The sequence below is a fragment of the Saccostrea echinata genome, unplaced genomic scaffold, assembly GCF_033153115.1.
Source record: "Saccostrea echinata isolate AGI-Se365-2 ecotype Australia unplaced genomic scaffold, CSIRO_AGI_Sech_v1 ptg000006l, whole genome shotgun sequence".
In the NCBI taxonomy this organism is placed as follows: domain Eukaryota; kingdom Metazoa; phylum Mollusca; class Bivalvia; order Ostreida; family Ostreidae; genus Saccostrea; species Saccostrea echinata.
The window spans coordinates 13,123,941-13,138,038 of NW_026889755.1; the positions used below are offsets into that span (position 1 = coordinate 13,123,941).

At 33.5% G+C, this 14,098-nt stretch overlaps 1 pseudogene; it reads right to left on the reverse strand.

Moving 5' to 3' along the window:
• Positions 1–1,022: 1,022 nt before the first annotated feature.
• Positions 1,023–13,731, reverse strand: LOC133180536 (uncharacterized; annotated as a pseudogene).
• Positions 13,732–14,098: the final 367 nt, after the last annotated feature.

The window sequence follows — 14,098 nt, forward strand, 5'->3', positions numbered from 1 at the left end:
AAACACCTCTCCTAGAGATAGCAGCAGCACTTGTTTACCAGTAAATCTCTGGTTTATCATATTTCTCCACACAGTCCCACTGCTGATACTGTGATGCATTCTTTACCTTAAACATGATAAAATAGATTAATTTGGAAATCCCAATAATTACAAAGTTTCTTAGATTTGTCGACTGGCATACTTCTATAAACACTGTTATGTGCAGCATAAAGTTTTTTTTGACTAGATTATTATCATGCCTATATCATTTGCACAATAAAAGGCAGAGATTGCTTTAATGACAAAATGTTGTCATTTTCACCACCGTCAACTGTAAATTTCTCAAAAGTCATACATGTTTATTTTTTAATTTATTTTCATTGTATTTAAAACACATGGAGAGTTTCAATTGTTTATTTCTTTTTTCAATCACAAAGAAAAAATATGTAGAATATTAGAAAACAAGTACAAATGCATTTAACAATTTCATATTGCAACCTTGTAACTGCATCCTGAGCATTCAATGTACATGGAACTGCAGGGTTAATAAAAGCATAAAAACAAAATACAGTACAAGGTACAGTAAATATGTCTACATGACATAGTGACACACCTAAATATATTATACATCTCTCTAAACTTGGTCTCATCACTGAAAGTGAAACCATTTATAATAAATTATACAAGGCAAATATTGATTATCTGCCTAATATTCATATATTTTTAACATAGTTTTTTTCTTATAACACATTCAATGATTCAACATCTTGTTTATTATGAAAGAACTTGATCGGCTTCAACCTGAATGTTATGTGAACTAAAAGTCTTGATAAACTATGAGCATTCGATTGCTCTAATGATCAATATCAATACATCAATACACAAATATGATGATGTCAACATAGAGTTTGTGCGAAATCAATAACAGTTATCTACCAAATAAGTGATAAACACACAATAAAGAACATATAGCATTAATTTCAAATGGAAATCAATTTAAAAGTTACTACATCATGTATTTGTGAAAGTTATTTTTCCAAATTTCAACAATGGTCAAGCACCCACAATAATCCATCTTTCCTCACATGCACTAATGGTTTACTGAGCACAGATACATGCACCAGTCTCTGGCGGATAGCTGTCTGCTCGAAACTGTAAAATCCATTTTCCTTCATAGCAAGAGGGAATTCATTCAATACAACCCAGTTCTGAGAAGACTTGTTGACCTGGTGGGACAAAAAGTAGAGAATTTCCGCAAACTGGGCACCACTTGCACATGGAATTTTCACAATGGATGCCGGTTTTCGTTTGAATCCCTTCCCAAGGTACTGAATAGTCCGGCCTTGATTGTCAACAATGGAACAACACCTATGATTCTCCACGACAGAATCTTGGAAAGTCATCACATTCATAGCCATTACACTCACATAAAAACGAAACATCAGATCAATCATCTGGGATGTCAGCTTAGACGTTTTCATCGTGGATTTTTCTGTTGGAGTTGGGTTCGGAAACTCCTGTATGCAGCTTTCAGTCTGTTCACTTGAAAGTTTTTCTGCCAGATCAACTAGTCTGTTTTCACCATTGAAAACTTCTGATGGCTTAAACTGTTGGCTCAGAACCATATGAACACACCAGTCATATATCTGCAAAAAATTGGTTGATTTAGAAATTAACTTGCAGAATTCAAATGTGTCAGTTTTTATCACTCAGCTAAACATTTTTCTTCAAAAACAAGAATGACAGTTGCATGTTTTGAAATATAAGCATATTTTTTGAATGATTTTACAACCAAATTATTATATAGTACTTGGTTGTACTCATAATAAACTTGACCTGATGGCCTCAATTAGTCCTTTAAAAAAAATGAGATTACATTTAGTCTACAAACCTGATCAGGATAAAATCATTATCAAGTTTACTTTCAAAAAAAAAATTTTCTTACCGCATATGTCTCCATGACTGTTGACTCCTCCACCCCTTTCCGAAGGCACTGCCTGCTGATCCACCCATTTGCTCTCTCGTAGGGGAAAAGCCATCGACCATATACCGGTCCATAATCCAATAGTCCATCTACCATATGGTGAATCAAATGAGTTGTTAAATTCTGAAATTAAAAAAAAATAGTTGTACTTGCTCCATTCTTTTAAGAAATGATACTGTAAAATAATACTTTGTAAGTATACTGTGAAACAAGTTTTTCTACTGCAAAGTAAAGCCCATACTCTTGTCAGTTTCAAACTCATACAAAATGTCAGCTACATACAGCTGTACATGTATAGAAATAAATTACCTGGGTTGATCTCAAATCTGAATAAATGCTTAAATGCAAAAAATTGTTTGATTCATGTTTAATGTGATAATTAAGAATCCTCTATACACTGCACACCAAAGAGTTCTGATTCTGTGATATTTTATGCAGTTAGAGTGAACTGCCTTTAGATAAAGGAAGAAATATATTGAAATCTAGTGTATTAATTAATTTTTTATCGATTCAAACATTCTAAACAATCTAACTGACCAAGATACATTAACTGCAGATACTATATATTTGCATGCATTTTCCCCACAACAGTCATTACACCTTTATTCAATATAATTTTCACAATTCCAAAAAAGAGAGTACATTTTGCTTTAGTGTAAAGAGGGTCCTCAAATTGCTAGGAACCAGCTGAATGTCTGTGTTTAAAAAGTTAAAGTCAACAAGAAAATAATTTTACCTGAAGTGACAGAGGAAAATCTTTCTCCAAAAGGCAGAGTGCTGTATGCACATCATCCTGGAGCTGCTGTATGTCACACTGTTTCAAGGCTGGAGTTATCAATCTCTTTAACACATTCAGTAGAAAGAATAGTGTTTCTTCTTGTTTTTGCGGAAGGAATCCTTTCACACACCATTCTAATCCTCCACTTGTCACAAACTACAGATACAATAACATCACTAAATTATTTTGGATAAGGCATCTCATCTTTACAAATAGGGGGATTGAACACCTCATTCCAAAATTCAATTTGAACATTTTTTTAAGTTGTGGAATTGAATACACTACAACCTTCTTAAAAACATTGAAGAATAAATTTTGGACAGATGTTTTTAAGTCATGGATAATGTTACAAAACCTTGAAAAAAAGTTTGATGTTGCTGGTGACTCACCATTATTTTACAATCCACATTTACATATCGGTGGAAAACCATTTTATAATAAACAAATGTTTGACAGTAACATTAGACAACTTAATGATATCATAAATGAGGATGGTTCACTCTTTACTTATGAGTGTTTCTGTAACACCTATCCAAATATAAAGATTAATTTTTTAGAATACAAAAGTATTATTCATGCTATAAAGGCTTGGATGAAAAATTTTGGTAAGGAAAAAACAATAAAAAAGCTCGCTAACCCATTAATTATGTCAAATATCTACACAGTAATGAAATGTAAAAAATCTAAATGCTATTATGAAATCCTTAATCAAAATTCTTCTGTTGCAGCAGGTAAAACACATTGGAGTGAGCTTCTAGAAATTGAAATTAAGGAATGGAAAAAAATTCACATAATACCCTTCAGAGTAACAAAGTCTGTAAACTCCAATGGTTCAAGTATAGGATTATAAACAAAATTTTAGCAACAAATTCATTCCTATTCAAAATTAAGAAAAATGACTGTAAGTTCTGCAGTTTTTGCCACACCGAGGAGGAAACAATAGAACACCTTTTGTGGGAATGCAATAGTACACAAATTTTTCTAGAAGAATTTGTTCATTTACTTGAAGATAAGACAGGTCTAAAGATTAGAGTTACTAAGAAATCTTTTATTTTAGGGTTTATTGATGAAAACACTGATGTTCAAAATGCTATTCTTCTTTGGCTTAAATATTATATTTATACTGCAAGATGCACCCAGAAACCTATTAATGTACATACTGCAATATCACAAATGAAATTTCATTATGAAACACAAAAATTTATTTCTTATAAGAATGGTGGAAAGGAAAAGTTTGATACCCAGTGGAACAGGTGGAACCTACTATTCTCTTAACTCTCACCCTCTCTCTCTCTCTCTCTCATAAAATAAAAACACACTTCTGCTTCTGAAACTTGATGTATGTATATAACGTCATGTATGTTGTGTGAATAAAAAATAACATCACTTGTTTAACAACAGTGCAATGTAATACCAAATATCTTTACAGAGAGTGTTTTTTAATAGGTTTATATATTAAGTAATTATACTTATACATTTGTATATAAATATATACATACATACATGTATATATTGGGTGATGTTACTGTTTTTGCACGTTGAAAGTAAAAAAAAATCTGTAAAACTCAATACTTGTTTGACATATCATTAAAATATATAATTATAACTATTTAATATGTTTTCAGTTTTACCTGCAACTTGGAATTCATGGTTCGCAGTGTCCAGGCTTTAGAGAAGTGGGGTCCTGGGGTAATATCTTGCACATCGGTGTAGCAGATAGCTGAAGCTCTTCTGTCTGCTTCTTTTATCTGTTATTTACTAAGCGACCAAGGAACACTATGTGGTATCTCGGTAGGTGTATCCTTTGTCATCTTCCTCTTCTTCATTGGTCTGGTGTCTTGGATAACAGTGGAATCCGGAGAAGAATGCCACACATCACTAAACCTTCCAAATGACTGTTCACATTTTTGTACTTTTACTGTACTGTGTTTGCCAGTTAGAGCATCAAGAATATTGCCAATAAAGTCAGCTAACGTATGCATTGCATCAGGTTGCATCTGTTGCATGCGGTTGTGGTAGGGCAGACGAAGCAGTGAGTATTTTCCTTTCAGGCCTGTTTCCTTTTGTAGCTTTGACTTTTGATTGTTGTTTGGTTTCTCATCATATTTTTCTCTCAACTGTATCTCTTTCTCTTGAGAGTAAGGCACAGACTTTTTTCTTTGTTCTACACTTCCAAAGTCATCAGAGGTCCGTAGGGGATGATCTGCATGCAAAAACCTTCTATTTGAGTTGTGAATGGTTTTATGGAGGTGTTTACAGCGTTGTCCAGTGTCTGTGCAGTACGGACATGACCTCAGTGCTCCATGGCCTGAGAGATGGAACAACTTGGAGTATGCAGGTATATCACACAAGAATTGTAGAAGTGCAACTTTGACTGTGACAGGTGCAGCTTCATAATCACTGTATACCGTGAATTCTGTCAATGACAACAGCTCATCAATTAGGAGTTCAAGGTACGGCTCTAATGATTTTGGCTCGGATCCCTTGATTCCACTTGGAATGACTCCCACCAGTAACATGGGGCCTAACAGCTGACGGATATCAATTGGCAAGTTTATCCAAGTTAATATGATGGGCCACATGGATTTTGAACTTGTCATATGTTTGTTTGGATTAACACCATCAGTGAACAAGGACAATGGAATTGCAAGGGCCTCTGGTACACCTTCAAAAACTCCACCAGGCTGAAACCAAGAACTGTATAATTTCCCATCGGTAAAGTCTTTGATAATTCCGTTGACAGTTAATCTGCTTGCATACAACAGTTTGCACAAATTTGCTGTTCCAAACCATCTACTCAGTCTGGGTCCGACTGGCATATACGTAAACCGTTTCTGTGTAATTCCATATTTTGTACGTGGTTCAGCACACACAGGGCAGCTCTGCAAAGTCATAAACTGTTTTTCCTTGGTGTCTCTGTACAGTACACAGTCGTTGATACATGCATCAAATTTCTGGAGAGGCATGAGAAGTGCTGAGATCAAGTTTTTTGCTTCTTGAAATGATCCAGGAAGATGATTGGGCTGAGGAAGTAAAGATTTTTCACAAGCTAAAGAATCGGAAACAGCTGATTTGGACATCCCATGATTCATACTAAAAATGTACATGTGTTTTATAATAGCAACTTATACACTAGTGTGTGCACCACTGTACAGTGGCTTCTGCAAAGTTTCTTGTAGATCACTTTCATTGTAACGAAACTTTGGGATAATCGGTGAATCCTCATGTACACTCTCTACAAAGCGCTTCTGATGGTAGTAGAACAAGAAGTTCTTAATCCATCTTCCTTCACAAACTGTGCACAGACAAAACTTCTTATTCTCTGAAAAAAAAAGAATTATTTAATTTTTACACAAATTCATAACACTTGTACATAACATGTATATATATGAAATGTGAATTCCCTGAAATGCCTATTGTATAAAATCCATAAACATAATCACTTTATATCTATCATGTCTACAATAAATATAAATAATTTTCTTAAATGTCTTAAAATATAACATTTCAAACACAGTTTCTTTAACTCATTTAATTTTAATCGCCTTATTGAAAATCTTTCTATCTTAAAACAAACTTTTATGATCTTTTCTAGTAAAATTCTATAAAAAGCAACAAGTACCATTTCCCTGCATCTCTGCATCATTTGTAAGCCATAGGAGAAAAATTAACAAAACAAAAACCACTTTCAAATTGTTCATTATCTAAAAAATCTCTACATCTTTACTCTTTAACAGCTGGTAATGTTATGGCCCTTTGTTGTGAATTGGGATTCCATCACCCCCCTTCAATGAACTACTGAAGAGATTTTCAATTTGCATACATGCATGCTTTGATGTGAGGAGATCAATAGCAATTGTGTATATACCCAAACAGCTACTGTTGCGATTTGAAAACTAGTTTTGCCTAGTAGAAGACAGGCCTGTTTTACATTGCTTTTTACTACTTAATTATATTTCATGTCAAATGCATTGGTAATACATGTATATCAAAATCCATGACATTTTAACTGTTTAGCGATCTCTATCAATATTTAATAACATTTGCAAATTCTGCTTATGAAATATCGATGTAATATTTGAATCAGTTGTTAGCATTGTCTAAATAAAATTTAATCAATTATAATTTTTAAAAATTAAGTAATTAAATATAAAATGTATTTGGATCCCCTGTCTTTAAAGCAGTTATTTATTTTTTTAATTTTATTATTATTATTTTTTTTTTGGGAACCTGTTGAAATGTGTGAACAAAATTGGTCTCAACTTTATCATGTTCAGCAAAGGCATATACTTTCATATACATGTATTAATCTTATATGTATGATTGATTGATTGTATGTTGTTTTACGTCCCATTCGAGAATTTTTCACTCATATAGAGACGTCACCATATACCGGTGAAGGGCTTCAAATTTTGACCTTTACTCGGCACTCAGGGCCATTGAGCAGTGAGGGATCTTTATCGTGCCAACGCCTGCCGTGACACGGGGCCTCGGTTTTTAAGGTCTCATCCGAAGGACCCGCAACTTTCACTTCAAAGTGCCGAGCGCATGGCGAAGGAACAGTTGCTACCCATTTTTTATCGACTTAGGTCAGTGGCGGCCGAGATTCGAACTCACGACCTCCCGATCACAGAGCGAGCGCTCTACCGACTGAGCTACCGTGAACGGTCTTATATGTATGTATTTTCACTTGGATAGGAAAAGTCTACATGCAGTATGTGCATGCAGTGATGTCATTTATTATGTTCCCCAAACGAAGTTTGGGAACATATTGTTTTTACTCTGTTTCTTATTATTATTATTATTATTATTTTTCTTCCTGGGTACTTTTTTGTCCGTGAGTGATCTCCGAAACTATACATCCGATTGAGTTGAAACCTTTTTAGGGTTAATAGGAATGTAATGTAGATTTGCGGAACGAAGGTCATTTTGCACGCACGTGCATGCACGTGCGTGCGCGTGTAATGAGTAAAATGACCAATATACTTGATATTGCCATAACTTTTATATCTTTTGATGAAATACTTTGATACTCAGAGTATAAGAATATATTAATAGTGTAGACAAGATGACATGGTCAGAATGCACATGCATGCACGTGCGCGCATGCGCATTGATTAAAATAACCAATACAATTGATATAGACTTAACTTGTACATTTTTTGATGAATTGCTTTGACACTCAGAATATAAATATATATTAGAAGTGTAGACAAGAAGACTTGATCAGCGCACACATGCATGCACGTGTGTGCACGCGCGTGCGCGTGCAATGAGTAAAATGACAAATATACTTGATATAGCCATAACTTTCAACTCTTTTGATGAAATGCTTTGATACTCAGGATATCAGGATATATTAATAGTGTAGACAAGACGACATGGTCAAAATGCACATTCATGCACGTGTGCGCATGCGCAATGATTGAAATAACCTATACGAATGATATAGACTTAACTTGTATATTTTTAGATGAATTGCTTTGAAACTCAGAATATAAGTATATATTAGAAGTGTAGACGAGATGACATGATCAGCGCGCACATGCATGCATTTGCATGCACGTGCGTGCGCGTGCAATGAGTAAAATCACCAATATACTTGATGTAGCCATAACTTTTACATTTTTTGATGTTATGCTTTGATACTCAGAATATATAGACATATTAAAAATGTAGACAAGTCGACATTGTCAACATGCATAGGCATGCACGTGCGCGCGCATGCAATGCTAAAATGACCAATATACTTGATATAGCTGTAACTTTTATACTTTTTGATGAAATGAATTGATACCCGAAATATGTAGATATATTTATAGTGTTGACGAGATGACACGGTCATCGTGGACATGCATGCACGTGCGCGCTCATGCAATGCGTAAAATGACAGATATACTTAATATAGCCGAATTTTTTTTTCTTTTAATGAAATTTGAATATAAAGATGTATTAAAAGTGTAGACAAGTTGACATGGTCATTTTGTACATGCATGCCTGTGCGCGCGTGTGTAATGCGTAAAAAAAACCCAATATACTTGATTGCCTTATTTAATGAAGCTTACAGGGAATGAGACACCAAAAGGAAGTTGGGGAGCGTTTGGGGAATATCTGTAACGGTCCCCGTTACAATTAATACTAGTTCATTCATATTTTTTCTTCTTTTAAAATAATTATTTTCATATTTTTTCCTCCTAAATACCTTACTAACATTAATTTGCCTTGTCCATGATACTAAAAAACCTGCTTTTACAAATTTAAGGTTTATATATATGTATATTCCTGGGGTTAAGAATGAATTAATATCAAAATTGCCATATATGTCACAATAGATTTCATTTTCCTTTTCAATGCTAACTACTTGGAAAAATCATCAAAATTATTGTTACACATGCAGTGCTGTATATCATGTATATATTTCATTATTATAATTAAGTTAGTTCTTTTAAATTTCATTTAAGTTAAAATTAAGTTAGTTCTTTTAAATTAATTAAAAGGTGTAGGTGAGATCATTTCCTAATTTTCAATTTTACCACCTAAAAACAAAAGTTAAACATGTTTTAAGTAATAACAAAACAAATATATATGGCTTATTTTTAGGAAATGATACTTATATATAAGCATTAATTTATTACAATTTGATGTATAATATAATTTTTCTTATTTGAGAAAAATTGTATAAAAATGTATATCCTATAACTGCATGAACTAATAAATATCACTGTCCAAAATAATTACATAACAAGAAGTCTGTGAGCCAATGCTCACTAATAATACCCCCGCTCTGATGTGAATACTCAAGTTCAGTTACGGACAAACACAGTGATAATCAAGAAATTGACATCGGATTTGTAAAAAATGAATCCCATTATATGGCATGCCTAAACAAATATTGTGCTAAAATTTCAAGCATCTGCCATGAGTATTTGCTGAGAAAACTACGACCAAAATTTGTTATGTATGGTATGGACAGACCCACGGATAAACAGGAAGTTGACATCAGATTCGTACAAAAATGAATCCCACCATATGGCATGCCTAAACAAAGATTGTGCTAAAATTTCAAGCATCTGCGATGAGTAGTTGTTGAGAAAACTACGACCAAAATGTGTTATATATGGTACGGACAGACGCATGGATAAACAGGAAGTTGATATCGAATTCGTACAAAAATGAATCCCACCATATGGCATGCCTAAACAAAGATTGTGCTAAAATTTCAAGCATCTGCGATGAGTAGTTGCTGAGAAAACTACGACCAAAATTTGTTATGTATGGCATGGACAGACGCACGGATAAACAGGAAGTTGACATCGAATTCGTACAAAAATGAATCCCACCATATGGCATGCCTAAACAAAGATTGTGCTAAAATTTCAAGCATCTGCAATGAGTAGTTGCTGAGAAAACTGCGACCAAAATTTGTTACGGACAGACACACAGACAGACAGACAGACACACAAGGGTAAAACAGTAAACCCCACTCTCCTTCGGAGCGGGGGTATAATTATATGTACTGACCTGCACATAAGTTGCAGGTTTTTTTTGTGTTTTTTTTCAACTCCATGCAATTAACATGATTAGTAAAGTAATTTACAGTGATTATGATGAAGAAAAAGCTAGTTTGCACCTCTTATACATATAGTGATTACAGGAAACATAATTACACATTAACTTCAAAGGAATCAATAAGCATTATAATTACTGTTTGACCCCATGTTACAGGAAACTGTCTCTTTGAAACCTTATTGTATCTAATTATGTACAAGCCGGGTACATGTACTAATTAAAACCAAAAAAAAACATTCAAGCAAATCTGTGGTTTTATTTCTCATTTGCATTTGTTGTGGACAGTCTGAAAAATCATTTCTTCAGCTATGAATACCAACTTCAATAGTTTAAGTTTTAGTGACTCGGACTATAGTCTTAGTGCTGGCAATTATGTGTCCTCTAGTCTGCAACGCAGTGCTCCACTTTCACGGACTTGTACTTTTAACTGTTTCTGCTGTGCAAGGATTAATCTCGGACTGTTCTGTGCATGTAATACCCCAAAAGTGACAGTTTCAACCCAGACCCACAGCTTTGACTTTCCCCAAGAAAGCCAATTGGAGCCCGACAACATCTGGAAAAGGGGGACCTTTGAGCATGGAGTTGTACAGGTACAGTTTTGTGACTTTTACTTTGGTATGATATATGAATGCACGTGTTAGTTGAGTGAGCTAATCCCTGCTTTGAAATCACGCTATCTGAATCCTCTCAATTTTACTTTTGTATTGGTATAATTAAACAGTTAAAAGTATATCATTGAGGGAGTTAGCAAGATTCCAGTTCCCCTCGACCAGGACTATTTCCCTCGGCTTTGCCTCGGGAACTGGAATCTTGCCTTAGAGAACTGGTATCTTGCTAACTCCCTCAATAATATGTTTTAAGTGTATAATATAAATATTTGACAAAAACCTATAAAACCTGGCCTTTCTAGACAAATTATGCATGTAAGCTGGTAAACAAATGTATCATTTTTTTGGTCTTTCTTTAAATCAAAGAAAATTTTCAGAATTATTTACATATTAAATACTTCAAATAACATTAGCTAAGATTATCTTTGTTTTTCAAGATACTTGTACTTGCTTGTATACACATGTATATAAACCTGATGTTACATGATGTATATTTGAATTAGATTAATTGACACAACATGCACAAAGCAATTTATTTTTCTATTTATTTTATTCATTTTGTTGTTATCTTGCATGTTAGTGTATTCAAGTTAAATGTATTCTGTAAAAATTAGCCTTAGAGTAAATGTACCAAATGCTGTCCATTATTACTAATTAATTTATAAAATAGAATCAAAACAGTTAACTATCATGAATTGTTATTGAACATGGGCCCACTTGATTTGTCTACACCATCAGACGACCCGTCTACAGGTCTAGATGATATACAAAATAGCACCTGAAGGGATTATATCCTACTATAAATTTAAGGTTTTATATTTTATGTTGCTAAATTTTAAGAAAAAAATCAAATAAAAAATTATTACATTTTAAAAAATGGAAAAGAATTTTGTACATGTATATACCTGTTAAACTGATTAAATACACCTATAACTTATTTCTTCACTGAATATCTGGCGAAACTCCAGAATATCTGGATATATTGATGATTTAGAAAATATCAAGCATTTCCATTCACTCCATAAAATGCATTGAAGTTTGAACACTTTACTAAAATACTCTACACAATACACAGCATTCAACTTATCGAATGCTTGACAATTAAATAATCCCAAATACAGAAAACAAAATTTCTACAGTTTAACCATGTTAACTACCTGTACATTTTAAAGTCATAATGAATTTTTCTGTGTATTTACAATCACAACCCAGGTACAGCCTTGCAGCGTGTAGGTGGTGTACAGTTTAATATGTACAAGTGCACTTAATTACAGAAAATATCCAGTACATACAAAACAAATGTGCCCAGTTTATCACAATGTTCACAACAACAATATAATAATAACTAATACTTGCATAATATATTCTGAAATTTCCTATGAATGTGATTGCTTTTATTACCAGTAACTTTTTATTTCAGAAACTTATCAGCATCACATTAGAAAAGTACATGCCATTTTCAGCGAAGAACACCATCACTATGGATACTGCATTTGGGAAATTGTCATAAGACTGGGAGTGCAATTTCCAAATTACCAGCTTGATAAAAAGAAGCTCAGGAACAGAGTCCTTAAATCCATGGAATGGCAGAGATACCACACCAAGAAGAGGTATAATTATTGTATACACTTGTTTTTGACCAGACCAATTAATAAAAAAAAATGATCGTAATGATTAAACTATAAATTAAAAACAATTATGTATTAATTTATATCTACATATACTCATGTCAACATGAATTAAGTTGTATGCTCACCACTCAGGGCAACATGTAATTGGGGAAAACCCTACCGTTACCTACACAATGTTACCTGGTTACATCTGTGTAAAATACCTGATTACTTAAGTGATAACAGAGTATGTGTTGCAATATTTCTCATCCTCGATATGTAATACCCATGCAAAAATTTTAATCTTAATAAATTTAATTACTTCTTTTACAGGGAACAGGCCAGAAAGGAGCAGAAATCTACATATGAAGTTCTCAGAAAGAAAAGAAGACATGACGACAAAGAAAATGAACCTCTCCTAGAGACAAACACTACAAATATGTAAGTCTTAATCAAATCTTTAAAATTTCTAGTTTGTTCCTTTTTAATGATTTGTCTTTACTCCATGGGTTACAAGTACAATGAAGACAAAATATATATAAAAATAAATAAGCCCAACACCAGTAATTGTGATGAATTTGAATAGCATTTGTATGTATCAAACATGTTAATGTTTTGTATATTAATTAGTCACCTGCCGATACATAATTTTGTTCTGAACTTGTGAAGTGATTGCATCATTTGATAATTTACTTAGTTTTTTGCATGTATAATATTTTCAATATACAAAATTTCCTTAAATTTTACATTTAAATTTACTAGTAAAAGTGCCGAAAAATATTTACCATGATCATGTTGATTTTATATGCATTTTTTTCCGCAGGGGAGTAGACAACCCAGCATTCCAGTCTGACAGTGAGAGTGATTCGGACGTTCCGTTAGCCATGTTACAGCGCGAGAATGGCGGGAAGAAGAGGAGCAGTAGTGCCCTGTGAAAAGAACATAAGGGACTATATACATGTACATTAGTTATTATAAAAGATCTTTTCCACATTGAGATATGTCAACATTTATTCCAAGCATTAAAATAAAAAAAAAAATAAGAAACATACACTCATCTTTGAGTTTCATTTTCCATATGAATGGAGTCTGAATTGAATGGTGTCTATTCAGCAGGTGTCCTTGTGGCTAGTTAATCCTCCGTTTAATTGATATAATTGATAAACACATGGCCTTGATCATCATTATCTTGATGTTTGTGCAGTACTGCATATCCGGTTGTGTAACAAAAAAACCCATCATTTAGGAGAACATATTTATCCAAAAAAAATGTTCGGAACGTTAAGATTACGTAAACACAATGAGGAAAGTAAGCGATCCGAAATTTTAGAAAAGAGGTTAATTTAATTTTTTTGGCAAACCACTGTACTCCCAGGCCTGTAGGAAGTAATTTCATCATTGGGGGGGGGGGGGGGATTTCAGTACAGGTGGGTCTCATACCAAGAAAAAAATTTCCTTGTCAGGCAAAATTAATAATAAAAGGGGATTCAGACATAAGTACTAAGGAGGAACATCCATATAGTAGTTTTTTTCTATGATATACTTTATACATGTATCGGCAAAATTATTG